The sequence below is a fragment of the Melitaea cinxia genome, chromosome 16, assembly GCF_905220565.1.
Source record: "Melitaea cinxia chromosome 16, ilMelCinx1.1, whole genome shotgun sequence".
Lineage (NCBI taxonomy): Eukaryota > Metazoa > Arthropoda > Insecta > Lepidoptera > Nymphalidae > Melitaea > Melitaea cinxia.
In genome coordinates this window covers 2772932-2784332 of record NC_059409.1, presented here as the reverse complement: position 1 = coordinate 2784332, position 11401 = coordinate 2772932, and the positions used below count along the sequence as shown (strand labels likewise).

At 32.2% G+C, this 11401-nt stretch overlaps 1 long non-coding RNA gene across 1 annotated transcript; it reads left to right on the top strand.

The window, feature by feature from the left end:
• Positions 1 to 314: 314 nt before the first annotated feature.
• LOC123661064 lies at positions 315 to 9886 on the top strand. Its single transcript, XR_006744280.1, has 3 exons — positions 315 to 631; positions 726 to 727; positions 9875 to 9886. It is a non-coding gene; the product is annotated as an uncharacterized LOC123661064 (long non-coding RNA).
• The last annotated feature ends 1515 nt before the right edge of the window (positions 9887 to 11401 follow it).

Here is an 11401-nt window from a genome sequence, read left to right as displayed (position 1 = left end):
GGAACTCTCCAAATCACTCTCGTTACACTGTTGACAGTATATGTCAGAATGATCATAGCACACAAATCTTATACATTTCTTGCATTTTGTTGGTACTTTGCGATCGCATTTCCTTGGGCAGCTGTTGCAACGTTCACGTTTTGCAATGGTTGGCGGGACGCGATTTCCAACTCGTGCTCTTCCATCAGACGTTTTTTTACCTTCTTAGGAGTTGCTCTGACTTCAAGTCGTCGTTTTTGGTTATTATGAATAAGTTCAATAAACAAATGCCGCAAGAAATTACGCCTCATGTGATTACGTGATTTTTCGGTATTTACTCGATGTACAATGAGTGCATTTATGCCTAAAACATCTATTAGGTGGAAGGAAATGGCTAACGGCCACCGTTTGGTTCACCTCCCTACGTTGAATGTACCACACAAGTGATCATTGGTGTCCACTCCTCCATTAGTGCTGTTGTAAAATGTTATTATTTCAGGTTTCTGCTTGTCAGTTGAGGCTGGGTCGATATGAGCTACATGATGCATGGAAGATAACAACACAACAGCTTTATTTGGTTTTTAAACATAAGAAACCTGACCCTCCAACTTCTTCTTCATCAGAACCTCCTTCATTCTCTACCAACCATTGCGTAAATCGCTGTTCTCTCCTATCCATGACTAACTCTGACAAAAAGACAAAACTCGTAGTAAAACGGAATTTTTTGTTAATTTCATTGTATAAAGATGTAAAAAACATATTTATAACAAACATTTATTCACTGAACATACAATAACACAAATATAATTCATAATACACAAAAAAAATACATAAAATAAAAAACTTACCTCTTCCAAAAAAGTAACGTAATTACTCGCACGGGGTCAGCGCTGAAGAGTGCAGCGACGCATCCTTCCACTCCTGTGACTTGGTCGCTAGTAAAATACAAACTTAGACGCACGTTATGAAGCTAGCGAGGGCGCGGGAGATATAGGGCCAAGCCAAGTGCTTCATTTTTTAATCCGAAAATGCTTTGACCCCATGCGAGTAATTAAGGGTTAACTGAGGTAGGGCACAGCAGGAATTTCCTGCTCAAAATATGGAGCAGCCCGACTGGGGTAGTACCTCGACCTTACAGAAGATCACAGCAAAATAATACTGTTTTCAAGCAGTATTGTGTTCCTGTTGGTGAGTAAGGTGACCAGAGCTTCTGGGGATCATTGGGGATTGGGTCGGCAACGCGCTTGCGATGCTTCTGGTGTTGCAGGCGTCTATAAGCTACGGTAATCGCTTACCATCAGGTGAGCCGTACGCTTTTTTGCCGACCTAGTGATATAAAAAAAAATACCTAATGATTAAGGCATTATGAAACGCTTAAGCTTACAGATGATATTACTGTACGTTTATTATTTTTAATAATTATGTCACATTTCATTGTATAATAAAAAGTATCAAAAATACATAAAAGAATTCAAATATATTTTTATGTCACTCTTATTACAGCTATACTTATCACCAGCGGTGGTCGCAGTCTACGCCAATAAAACTTTTAGCAAAGTAACGTGAATGTGACGTTCCCTGGGTGAGTTTTAGCGTTCTCACATTACGTATGTTAGAATTTATGTTGAATGTTGTTCTTTGAAATGGACTATATTTCTTAGATTATACTTCGATAAATATACAAAATAAGTATTATTGTGTAGTTACAGGTTCAATTTATGCTCAGATTATCCAATATTTGTTTCTGATCTAGGTAAATGTTATATGAGCCATCTAAGCTTGTCTTGGAGAGCACATTGAATTGTTAGTCCTAGTTGTTATCACATATTTCTGTCAACTTTATAGAATTTGTTGTATGGAAATTGAGAGCCAAACGCAATTTCATCGACAAGTAGAGTACAATACACATTATTATATATAATAACTTAAAAAGTACTCATCCAATCTTGCTCAATTTCAAGGGAACCACATAACAAAAACCAGCTTACGAAAAAAAAAAATTGAAATTAATATATAAATTAAAATAAATTAATTATATAATAATAATGTCTTCATTTTCAAATATGATTAAAAATAAGAAGAAAAAAAAAATAGAAAATCTGATACGAAAATTTCATACAGTCAGCGAACCACTTAGGTAATTGATACGCGATTATGAAGAGTCCTCAGTATGAAATATTGCCGGAAGGAATTTCCGGAGTTTTCCCTGAAACGCCTTTATTTATCTTCTATAGAATATTATTCAGCGATTTTTTATTTATTACGCTAAAGATTGTATAAAGTAGAAATCTATACAAACAGTTTTCATTTAATAACGAAAATGTTCATTGATCATAAATTTATTTTAAAAGTTGCTATTTATGTAGTAGTAATACATATAAATTGTCGTGTTTAAGGTCTGTGTATTGTGTAATTAATTATTTTTATAAAAAATCATTTACCAACATCATCATAATCATCACATCATCACATCAGCCTATTACAGTCCACTGCTGGACATAGCTCCACAAGTTCGCGCCAAAAATTACGAACTATATTTTACTGGTATCCAAAGTATCCCACTAGCTGTCGCTAATAGTCAGATATACTCGAAAGTATAAATTTAGTTTGTTTTTCAAAATTTATTTCGTGTTTTAGAGAATCATAAAAAAAGAAATATTTAAAAAAGATTTATTTATACAAAATGAACGTAAAAAATAACATCGGTAATATTTTTATTTCATTTACGAATGAAATTTGAATTTACCGTTTATTTAGGACTAATCTTTGAAATGGTAAAATATAATATTTTTGTTTGAGAAAAAAAAAAACAGGCAGAACGACTCTAAAGAGAAATTTTTAACTGCTTTTAGCCTCAAAATATTTTAAAACAGCTCTATTTGAATTTCAATTTCAATATCCCTTATTCACCTCTTATGACACCTACGGAAAGAGAGGGGGTGGCTATATGCTTAATGCCGTAACCACACAGCACCAATCATAATCACGATTCTAAAAAAGTTTCGCTTCAAAAAATATTATTATATAGATACTAATTTGTATGTACATAATGAATTCTTGCAACACAAAAAAGGATAAGTTCTAATGCAAGTGAACTTCTATTTTACAATTTCAGACAAAGAATTCTGTGGTATATGTTCTTTAATACTTTATTTTTAGTTAAGTGAGAATATATTTTTCGAACATTCTCGAACATACATGAGCATTTATTTACGTACTTGAGACAGTACAGAGACCTGCAGTAAAACGATTTTTAGAACAGTTTTACTGTATGTGTAACAGTAACTTTATTTCTTGAGCATTACTTGTCAAAACATTATTTTGTATTCACGTTTCTGACATTTTTTTTAAATACAAGACGATAATTTCTTTTTAAGGTTGTCTGTGTTGTGCCTAAAGGCACAATCATGTATAAAATTGTACCAAATCACTTTGGGAACAAATGATTCCACCTGTATGTTAGGTGTTTTAACCAACTAAAAAAGAATGAAGTTCTCAATTCAACTGCTTTTTTTGTACGATATAACCATTTTACTGGTCGTACTACCAATTATATATTTTCTCTTTATTAAAATGTGCTGACCATGTGGTGGCCTGATAATGCATACTTAATTGACTATTTTTTGACTACCTATGAGTACATAGTATTACATATCGATGTAAACTGGAGTCAGTTTTTTTTCGTTAGCAAACAAACACATTTTTTTCCTCATTTAATATGTATTCATACTCCAAAGCCAGAACATCTTAGTTTCATTATACAAACTAAACACTGTCTTCAAACGTTTCAAACCTAGATATCAAATTTCACAGTTAGCAATAAAGCATAATTATGGAATCCGACTCAAACCGCTTTATTTTCGACGAAAGTGAACATTACGGGACGCTTCATGAATAATATCCTTCTGAGAAGTAATTTAGAGATTTTGAATTGTTCGTCTTGAAAATATAAGCTTATATAATATCAGCAAAATCTATATATACATACAATAAAATGGTAGGAAAGTCAAAACTGTACATTGAATATTTTTTTAAAAGAATACTTGGGTTGTAATCTACAATCGACACCGAAGCCAAAAATATAGTTTTTAGAATGTTTGTCTGTTTGTCTGTTTGTCTGTATGTCCGGGATAAACTCAAAAAGAACTGCATGGATTTACTTCAAATTTAGCATAAATATTATTAAGAAGTCAGGTCAACATATAGGATACATAGTATCACGCTATCACCTACGGGGAACGAGCAGTGAACCTTTATTTCTTCAACGCATTCTGAAACAACCTGTAATCTAATGACGCATATTTGAATGTTGTTACTATGTTAATAAGCATGCTATAAGCTCACACAATAAATAAAGACATTCTGTAGTATATTTAGTATCAGCATTGCACCCATGCGAAGCCGGGGCGGGTCGCTAGTTATATAATATAATAATGCGGCGATATATCAGGTGTCCCAGTGGACTGTATACGTGTACCTTTACCTAAAAACCTCAGCTTCTGACAAAATTCAACAAATTAAAATATTATTAAGGTTTAATATATAAACGCTTTACACTCAAAACCTCGCATGTCAATCCGGTGTCAGGGGTCTAGAAATAAAAAAAAAAACAATTACAAACGCCAAGACCAACACGAAAACCTATATGGTCTATACAAGCATTTGTCATGTGCGGGAATCGAACCCGCAAGAGCTAGTCCGTCAGTCAGTTGCCGTGAAAACAGTTTCAACGTGTTAAAAAAACGTATAATTCATCTTAGCTCTTTGTGATATATTTTAGCAGTCATTATGAAAATAAAAATAAATAAATTATTAAATAATTAAATTATTTGACCTATAACTATTTATTCATTTAATGTTTGGGATACAAACAGATATACATAATAAAATACATTAACACAAATTAAATATACAAACTCCAGTATCTTCCACCAATTAGTATTACATAAAAGCACTCTAAAGCAATGATAGGTTATAGTAAATTAATCAAAATTAAAAACCCAAAACAAATAAATATCACTTATAAAATCATCTGTAAATATTTAGTTCTTAAGTTGTGGATTTTTGATATGTATAATGTTTGATAAATTTTTGTACCTATTACTTATTTATAGCTGAGAAAATGTTATTATGAAGCAAAAATTTTGATAAACATTCTACGACATAAACATATCTATACTGAATGCGCTAATATCACGAGCTATTTATTTAGTTCTTAAGTTGTAAATATGTATAATGTTTAATAAACTATTGTTATTCAACATATCACGAGCTCCTGGTTAGAATATAAAAAAAAAATTGTACTGGATAGCCCATTTTAACGATGAATGCCATAGGCTATATAATATTTTGACGTACATCTTTCTCTCTCAAATGAAAGCGGACAAAAGCTCGGGGCATAATTAGTGATAAGAGAGCTGAATAATAAGTGTGTAAAGACAACGTAACAACAAATTCCGTATTAATAATTAGCATAAATAAAAACTTTTTGAAGTAAAACTTTTTAACGCATGCTTGACTTGGGAGGTATACTGGTGATTGCGTGACGGAAGCGTTACAAAAAGTGTGATCGGGTGAGGCAAACGGAGCAAGAGAGAGATGTGCGAGCACACATTTTCTTTCTCTCTTTCTTTCATAACCAATTACGTTTTTCTAAGACACAGTATTGGCCTATAGTGCTGGCCTATTGCTAAAGAAGTTTTACTCCAGTCCTGTGGTTTAAAGCACACTCGTTTTTTTCTATGTCTATAGCACACCAGCTATAAACGAGTTTTACCGAATCACACTAAAAATGCCCAACTAGGTAAACCAAATCAAGATGACTTCGTCTTTCACATAAAGCTAGGGTTTATCTAAATCCACCACACGATCCGCTACACGACTGCGGATTGGGTAGTAACGTCTCAACAAGAAAAAGCCGCGTTGGCGCAATGGTTACAGTCATGGATTGTACCTGTTGCGTTGGCGGTTGCGGGTTTAATCCCCGCACATGACAAACATTTGTATTGGCCATACAGGTGTTTGCCGTGGTTTGGGTGTTTGTGCAGTCCTTGTGGGTTTCCCCACCGTGCCTCGGAGAGCATGTTAAGCGGTCGGTCCCGGTTGTTATCATGTACACCTGATAGATCGTTACTCGTAGTTAATATATTCGCCAACCCGCATTGGAGCAGCGTGGTGGATTAAGCTCTGATCCTTCTCCTACATGGGGGAAGAGGCCTTTGCCCAGTAGTGGGATACTACAGGCTGAAGTACTATAAGGAAAAAAAATGTATACAATATATCAAGTCCTTATGATAACACTCAAGACTGATTATTTTTCGTGCTCTTTGATATAAATATTTTTAAAATTGAAAATATCTGATCCAAGCAAAAATTTGACCCTTAATGACACTCACCGCCACGTGTACTGTAAACAACTAAGAGTTATTTATACTTTTAATTTGTTACACAATTATAAAGAAAAACAAAAGATATTTTCCATAAGGCTCTCGGGAAAAAAAAATTAGGTGGACAATAAAGAAATTCCTTATTGCAATATTATATTAAAAAACAATTTCGTCCCAAAAACCGCTGTTATACTAAATATTAATATGAACATTCTTACGATATTTAAGATATTACGACCACGACCGAGGACTAATAAGCATTCTTTGTTACTGGTATTTCATTCAAAAGAATATTCAGTTTTGTGTATTTCGTTTGTTTACTCCAATCTTAAAATTAATCTAGGTTTAACTGAGGTAGGGCACAGCAGGAAATTTCCTGTTCAAAATATAGAGCAGCCCGACTGGGGTAGTACCTTGACCTTACAGAAGATCGCAGCTAAATAATACTGTTTTCAAGCAGTGTTTTGTTCCTGTTGGTGAGTAAGGTGACCAGAGCTCCTGGGGGGATTGGGTATGGCTGCTGGGGGGAACTGGAAATAGGAGCAGCAAAAAGCTTGCGATACTTCTAGTATTGCAGGTGTCTATAACCTACGGTAATTGGTTACTATCAGATTAGTTTTTATTTTATTTTAGAAAGCTTAATAAGGACACGTTACATGTAAAAGCACCACAGCAAGGTCAACTGTATACACTTCCAAATTATAACTATTTATGTGTGTATAAAAATTACTGTAAATAAAATAATAACTCCGAGAATTTTTTCTGTTTTTGTGAAAGCGATCTCTAAAGTATCAAATTTATTTTCATAATTTAGGCTATAAGGATATTGTTAAACTTAATATTTATATAAAATACAAAAAGACCTAGGAAACAAATAACAACCATTCTGGTGTAGTGGTGCGTGTCTAAAACACAGACGTTTGCGGGTTCGATTCCCATTCGGGATGGATATTTTATGATATTTATTTTTGATATTTATTATGATATTATAATTGTATCTGTAAAAATATTTCTTTCCGGTATGGATGTCTGTCCTTGTGGGTCTCCCAACCGTGCCTTGGAGAGCACGTTAAGCCGTCAGTCCCGGTTGTTATCATATATACAGCGCGATGGATTAACCTCCAAACCAAAGAGGTCTATGCCCAGCAGTAGGATGTTACAGGCCGAATTGTGAATCGTGAAGCACAAACATTAGGTAAAAAAGCCCATTGGCCTATTTCATCTCGACTAGTAAACTACATCTTAAAGATTCACATTTTGCTAATCGAATTTGGTGTAAAAGAAAATTGTATCATATAATTTTTTTGTGTTAGATATTGTTATACCCCAGTTACTTTTATCAAAAACACGTATAACAGGATCTAAGACTTATATTTTTGATTGATTGAAGAATCTAAGACTTATAAGAGAATCCAACTGTATATAATCGAATAATATTGCGCATGCCGTCTTGATATATCAAAAAAAAAATCAAGTTTACATAAAAACTTTTTAAATTTAAATCAGTAAAAGTAACTTTATTTAATACGATTTGTGCGCTTTTCTTTTAAATTAACCCTTAAAAGGCGACGACCTCGCACACGCACGAACAGTTCACACCAAGTGTGTGTCGTACTCAAAAGACCGGGATGAATCGTGCATGCTTGTACATGTTCGCACGAGCGACTATAGTCGACGATAGTAATTAAATTATAACCTCGTAATAATATCGATTTTTCTATCAAATATAATATCGATATCTGCTTTTGTAAGGTAAATATAGATTTATTCCCGAGAACTTATTTAAGTGAAGTTTGGATTCAACTGTTACTTTTTTGTTTATTTATTATATTTAGCTTGATGGTTAATTTGAATTTAGAAACAACTAGATATGTGTTTTCATATAGCTTTGTTTTAGGAGGCTATTAAACTAAAACTCAAAAGATCAAAGGAATAACACTGAATTTCAAACAATATGAAAAGTAGGAACAACGAAAGTTTAATGCGGGTCTAACCGTTATAGTGTTGATACGCATGTTTAGTTTTCGTTGTAGTAAAATTGTACTAAAGGAGAAAATATTGTAATTGTAATAGTTCTTTGATAAGAATTATTTTAAGATTTTTCATTAGTCACCAGTTACTAAATTCATTATTATTATTTTTTCTTTGAAATACAAAACAGTAAAGGTATAAATGTGTCGAAACTATCAACAAAAGAGTTTGAATAATCTTTATTCATAAATATCAAACGCAGTTACTGTTACGAGCGTAACAAAAATTATATTTAGCTTTTTTTACTGTAATAGTATTTACAATGAAAAATACATTAAAAATTTTAGAGAAAATTAAAAATTCGTTTAATGGAAGCCAGTTTGACGTTAAAATATCGTCGTATCTACAAGGGACTGTGATGAATTCCTCTTTCAACAAACCGACGGGAAAGCAGATATTATTATCGACCTATATGTTTTTATAATAATATAATATCATATTTAATTAGGATGAATTTTTAATTAGATAAAGTAAAAAAAAAAAATCATTGAAAAAATACAAATGACAAAGGTAAGTAATGAATACTCATCATCCTTTAAGCTATAGTTAAATTTGGATGTTTATTTTTAAATATTACATAAGTTACATGTTGTAATAAAAAAATCACTACAAAAATCTACAAAATCAAGAGAGTAATTCGATGATTAAATCAGAATTCGTATTTTAGTATTTTTCAGACGCGTGAAAGGATTAAAAAATGTGTTAAAAGTAGATGCAATGAACCTAAAATTCTATAGAAATTATAATACCTAATTACTTTTTGGGTTTTTTAACCGACTTCCAAAAAAGGAGGAGGTTCTCAATTCGACTGTATTTTTTTTTTAATGTATGTTACATCGATTTCGACAAATTTTGTTTTAATCGAAAGGTGGAGTGTGTCAATTGGTCCCATTTAAATTTATTTGAGATCTAACAACTACTTTTCGAGTTATATCTAATAATGGGTTTTTACTTGACGCTTTTTTCGTCGACCTACGTTGTATTATACCGCATAACTTTCTATTGGATGTACTGATTTTAATAATTCTTTTTTTTGGAAAGGAGATATTCCTGGTGTGGTACCATGAAAATAAAACCAGGTTATGATGATGGGATCCCAGAAAAATCGAGGAAACTCTCAAAAATCCGCATTAACTTTTTACTGGGTGTACCGATTTTGATAATTTTTGATTTAATCGAAAGTTGATATTTATCATGTGGTCACATATAAATTTTATCGAGATCTGATAACCACTTTTTGAGTTATCTTTGATAAAGCGTAGTTACTTGACTATTTTTTCGTCGATCTACGTTGTTATTACTCGTCGATGTAATTGAAGTCGGTTTTTTTTCGTTTGCGAGCAAACACGATTATTTCGAAACCTTTCGTGTAAGACCGTTGTAGCTTATATATAATTTAAATCATATCTGTGGTTTGTCTAAACAGGAGAATCTCGAGTTACGAGTAATGAAAGTTCATTAATAATGTGTGCCCAAAGTTCATCTCATTCAGTTTACTCAAAAGCTACTTAATTTTGAACAAAGGGAGGTCATCCTTTGAACATGAAAGTTCCAATTTGTTGTTACACAATAAGTGTAATTAATTTTCTTGTATCATAATTTAAATGTATGTCACTTCCGTAAACGACTCAATTTTAAGTTTTTTACCAAAATTTTACTTCTTTGTTGCGCTAATATTTTAAAAAGATATTTCGACCGCATAAATGATAAAAACTGTGATTTGATGACATTTTCACATTTTTTTTTCACAATTACAAGGTATTGAAAAAAAGCACTCTAAATATTTAAGAGTTACGCATTTTGGATGAAAAAAAATTTTTTTTCTCTCTTAAATATTGAGTCCAGTTTATGTATCATCCGAAAAAAAAAGAAAAAAAAAAAGTCAAATATCTTATCGCCGAGTGATACATATACAGGCGTTTATTCGTAATTTCATACTTCTATCAATTAGAAAAAAATATTTTAAATGCAAATGGCGTATATAAATTGCTTTTTGTTCGCTTTCACTTCTTGTTTTGCTTACTTCATTATTTTAAGGAATATTACATTAATATTGGTCGTATTAAGCTTTTCATATCTTGTTTATTAAAACAGCTTGATTTAGTGTTAAGATATATCTTATAAAAATTTACATATATTAATTTCAAATGTCAATATGTATATAAGTTATTATATTTCATTAAATCATTAGCACAATGTATAATTTTTTTTACGAGGAGTTATTATTTCGGTTTATACAAAAAAAAAATCCATCAATCGAATACGACAAGGTCGTTAAGTCTAATTAACACAAAAATGAAGACATCAGAACATCGAGGAAGTCGATAAACATAGTATTAGGAGACAATAACTATATTTCAGAATAATAAAACCCTATTATCACAGTACCGAAGCTCCAAACAAGCGAATAAATTTCACCATAGGCCGTTTTCCGCTGAGATAACACATAAGAAATAACGTTAAACCAATCGACCGTGAACAACACTTTTTTTTACACTTAGAATATATAGAATATAAATCACACGCACTCACCGGTTATATTTATATCACATTGGCTGCGCTTCGTCGGTTTTACGAACGAAGCTTAACGTTTAAAAGAACACTTTTTGCCGCGCGCACACTACGAACTGACACGTCCGTTCTCCTTGAACGCTGAAACTGAACTGAGACCTCGCGCAGGCTCCGAATCACATCTAGTATGAGCCGAGATCTGGGATTTTAGGCTTGCACATTATAGCCTTTACCGAAATTGAAATAAGGAACAATGTAGCGCGTACGTAGCTCGTTGCTACGCCGTAGCAATGATTAAAACGTAAATGATAGATTTGTTTATTTAATTATGGGGAGTATTTTTTTAAGGTGCACGACTGAATTATTAATATACGAGAATAGAACTGAAGTTTAGTATTTTATTGTTTAATAATATTTTTATCAGTAGTAGTAGTCTTTAAAGGTTTGTTAAGCATAGCGATAATAAGTTTGATTTTTAATCATAGTTATTTTTT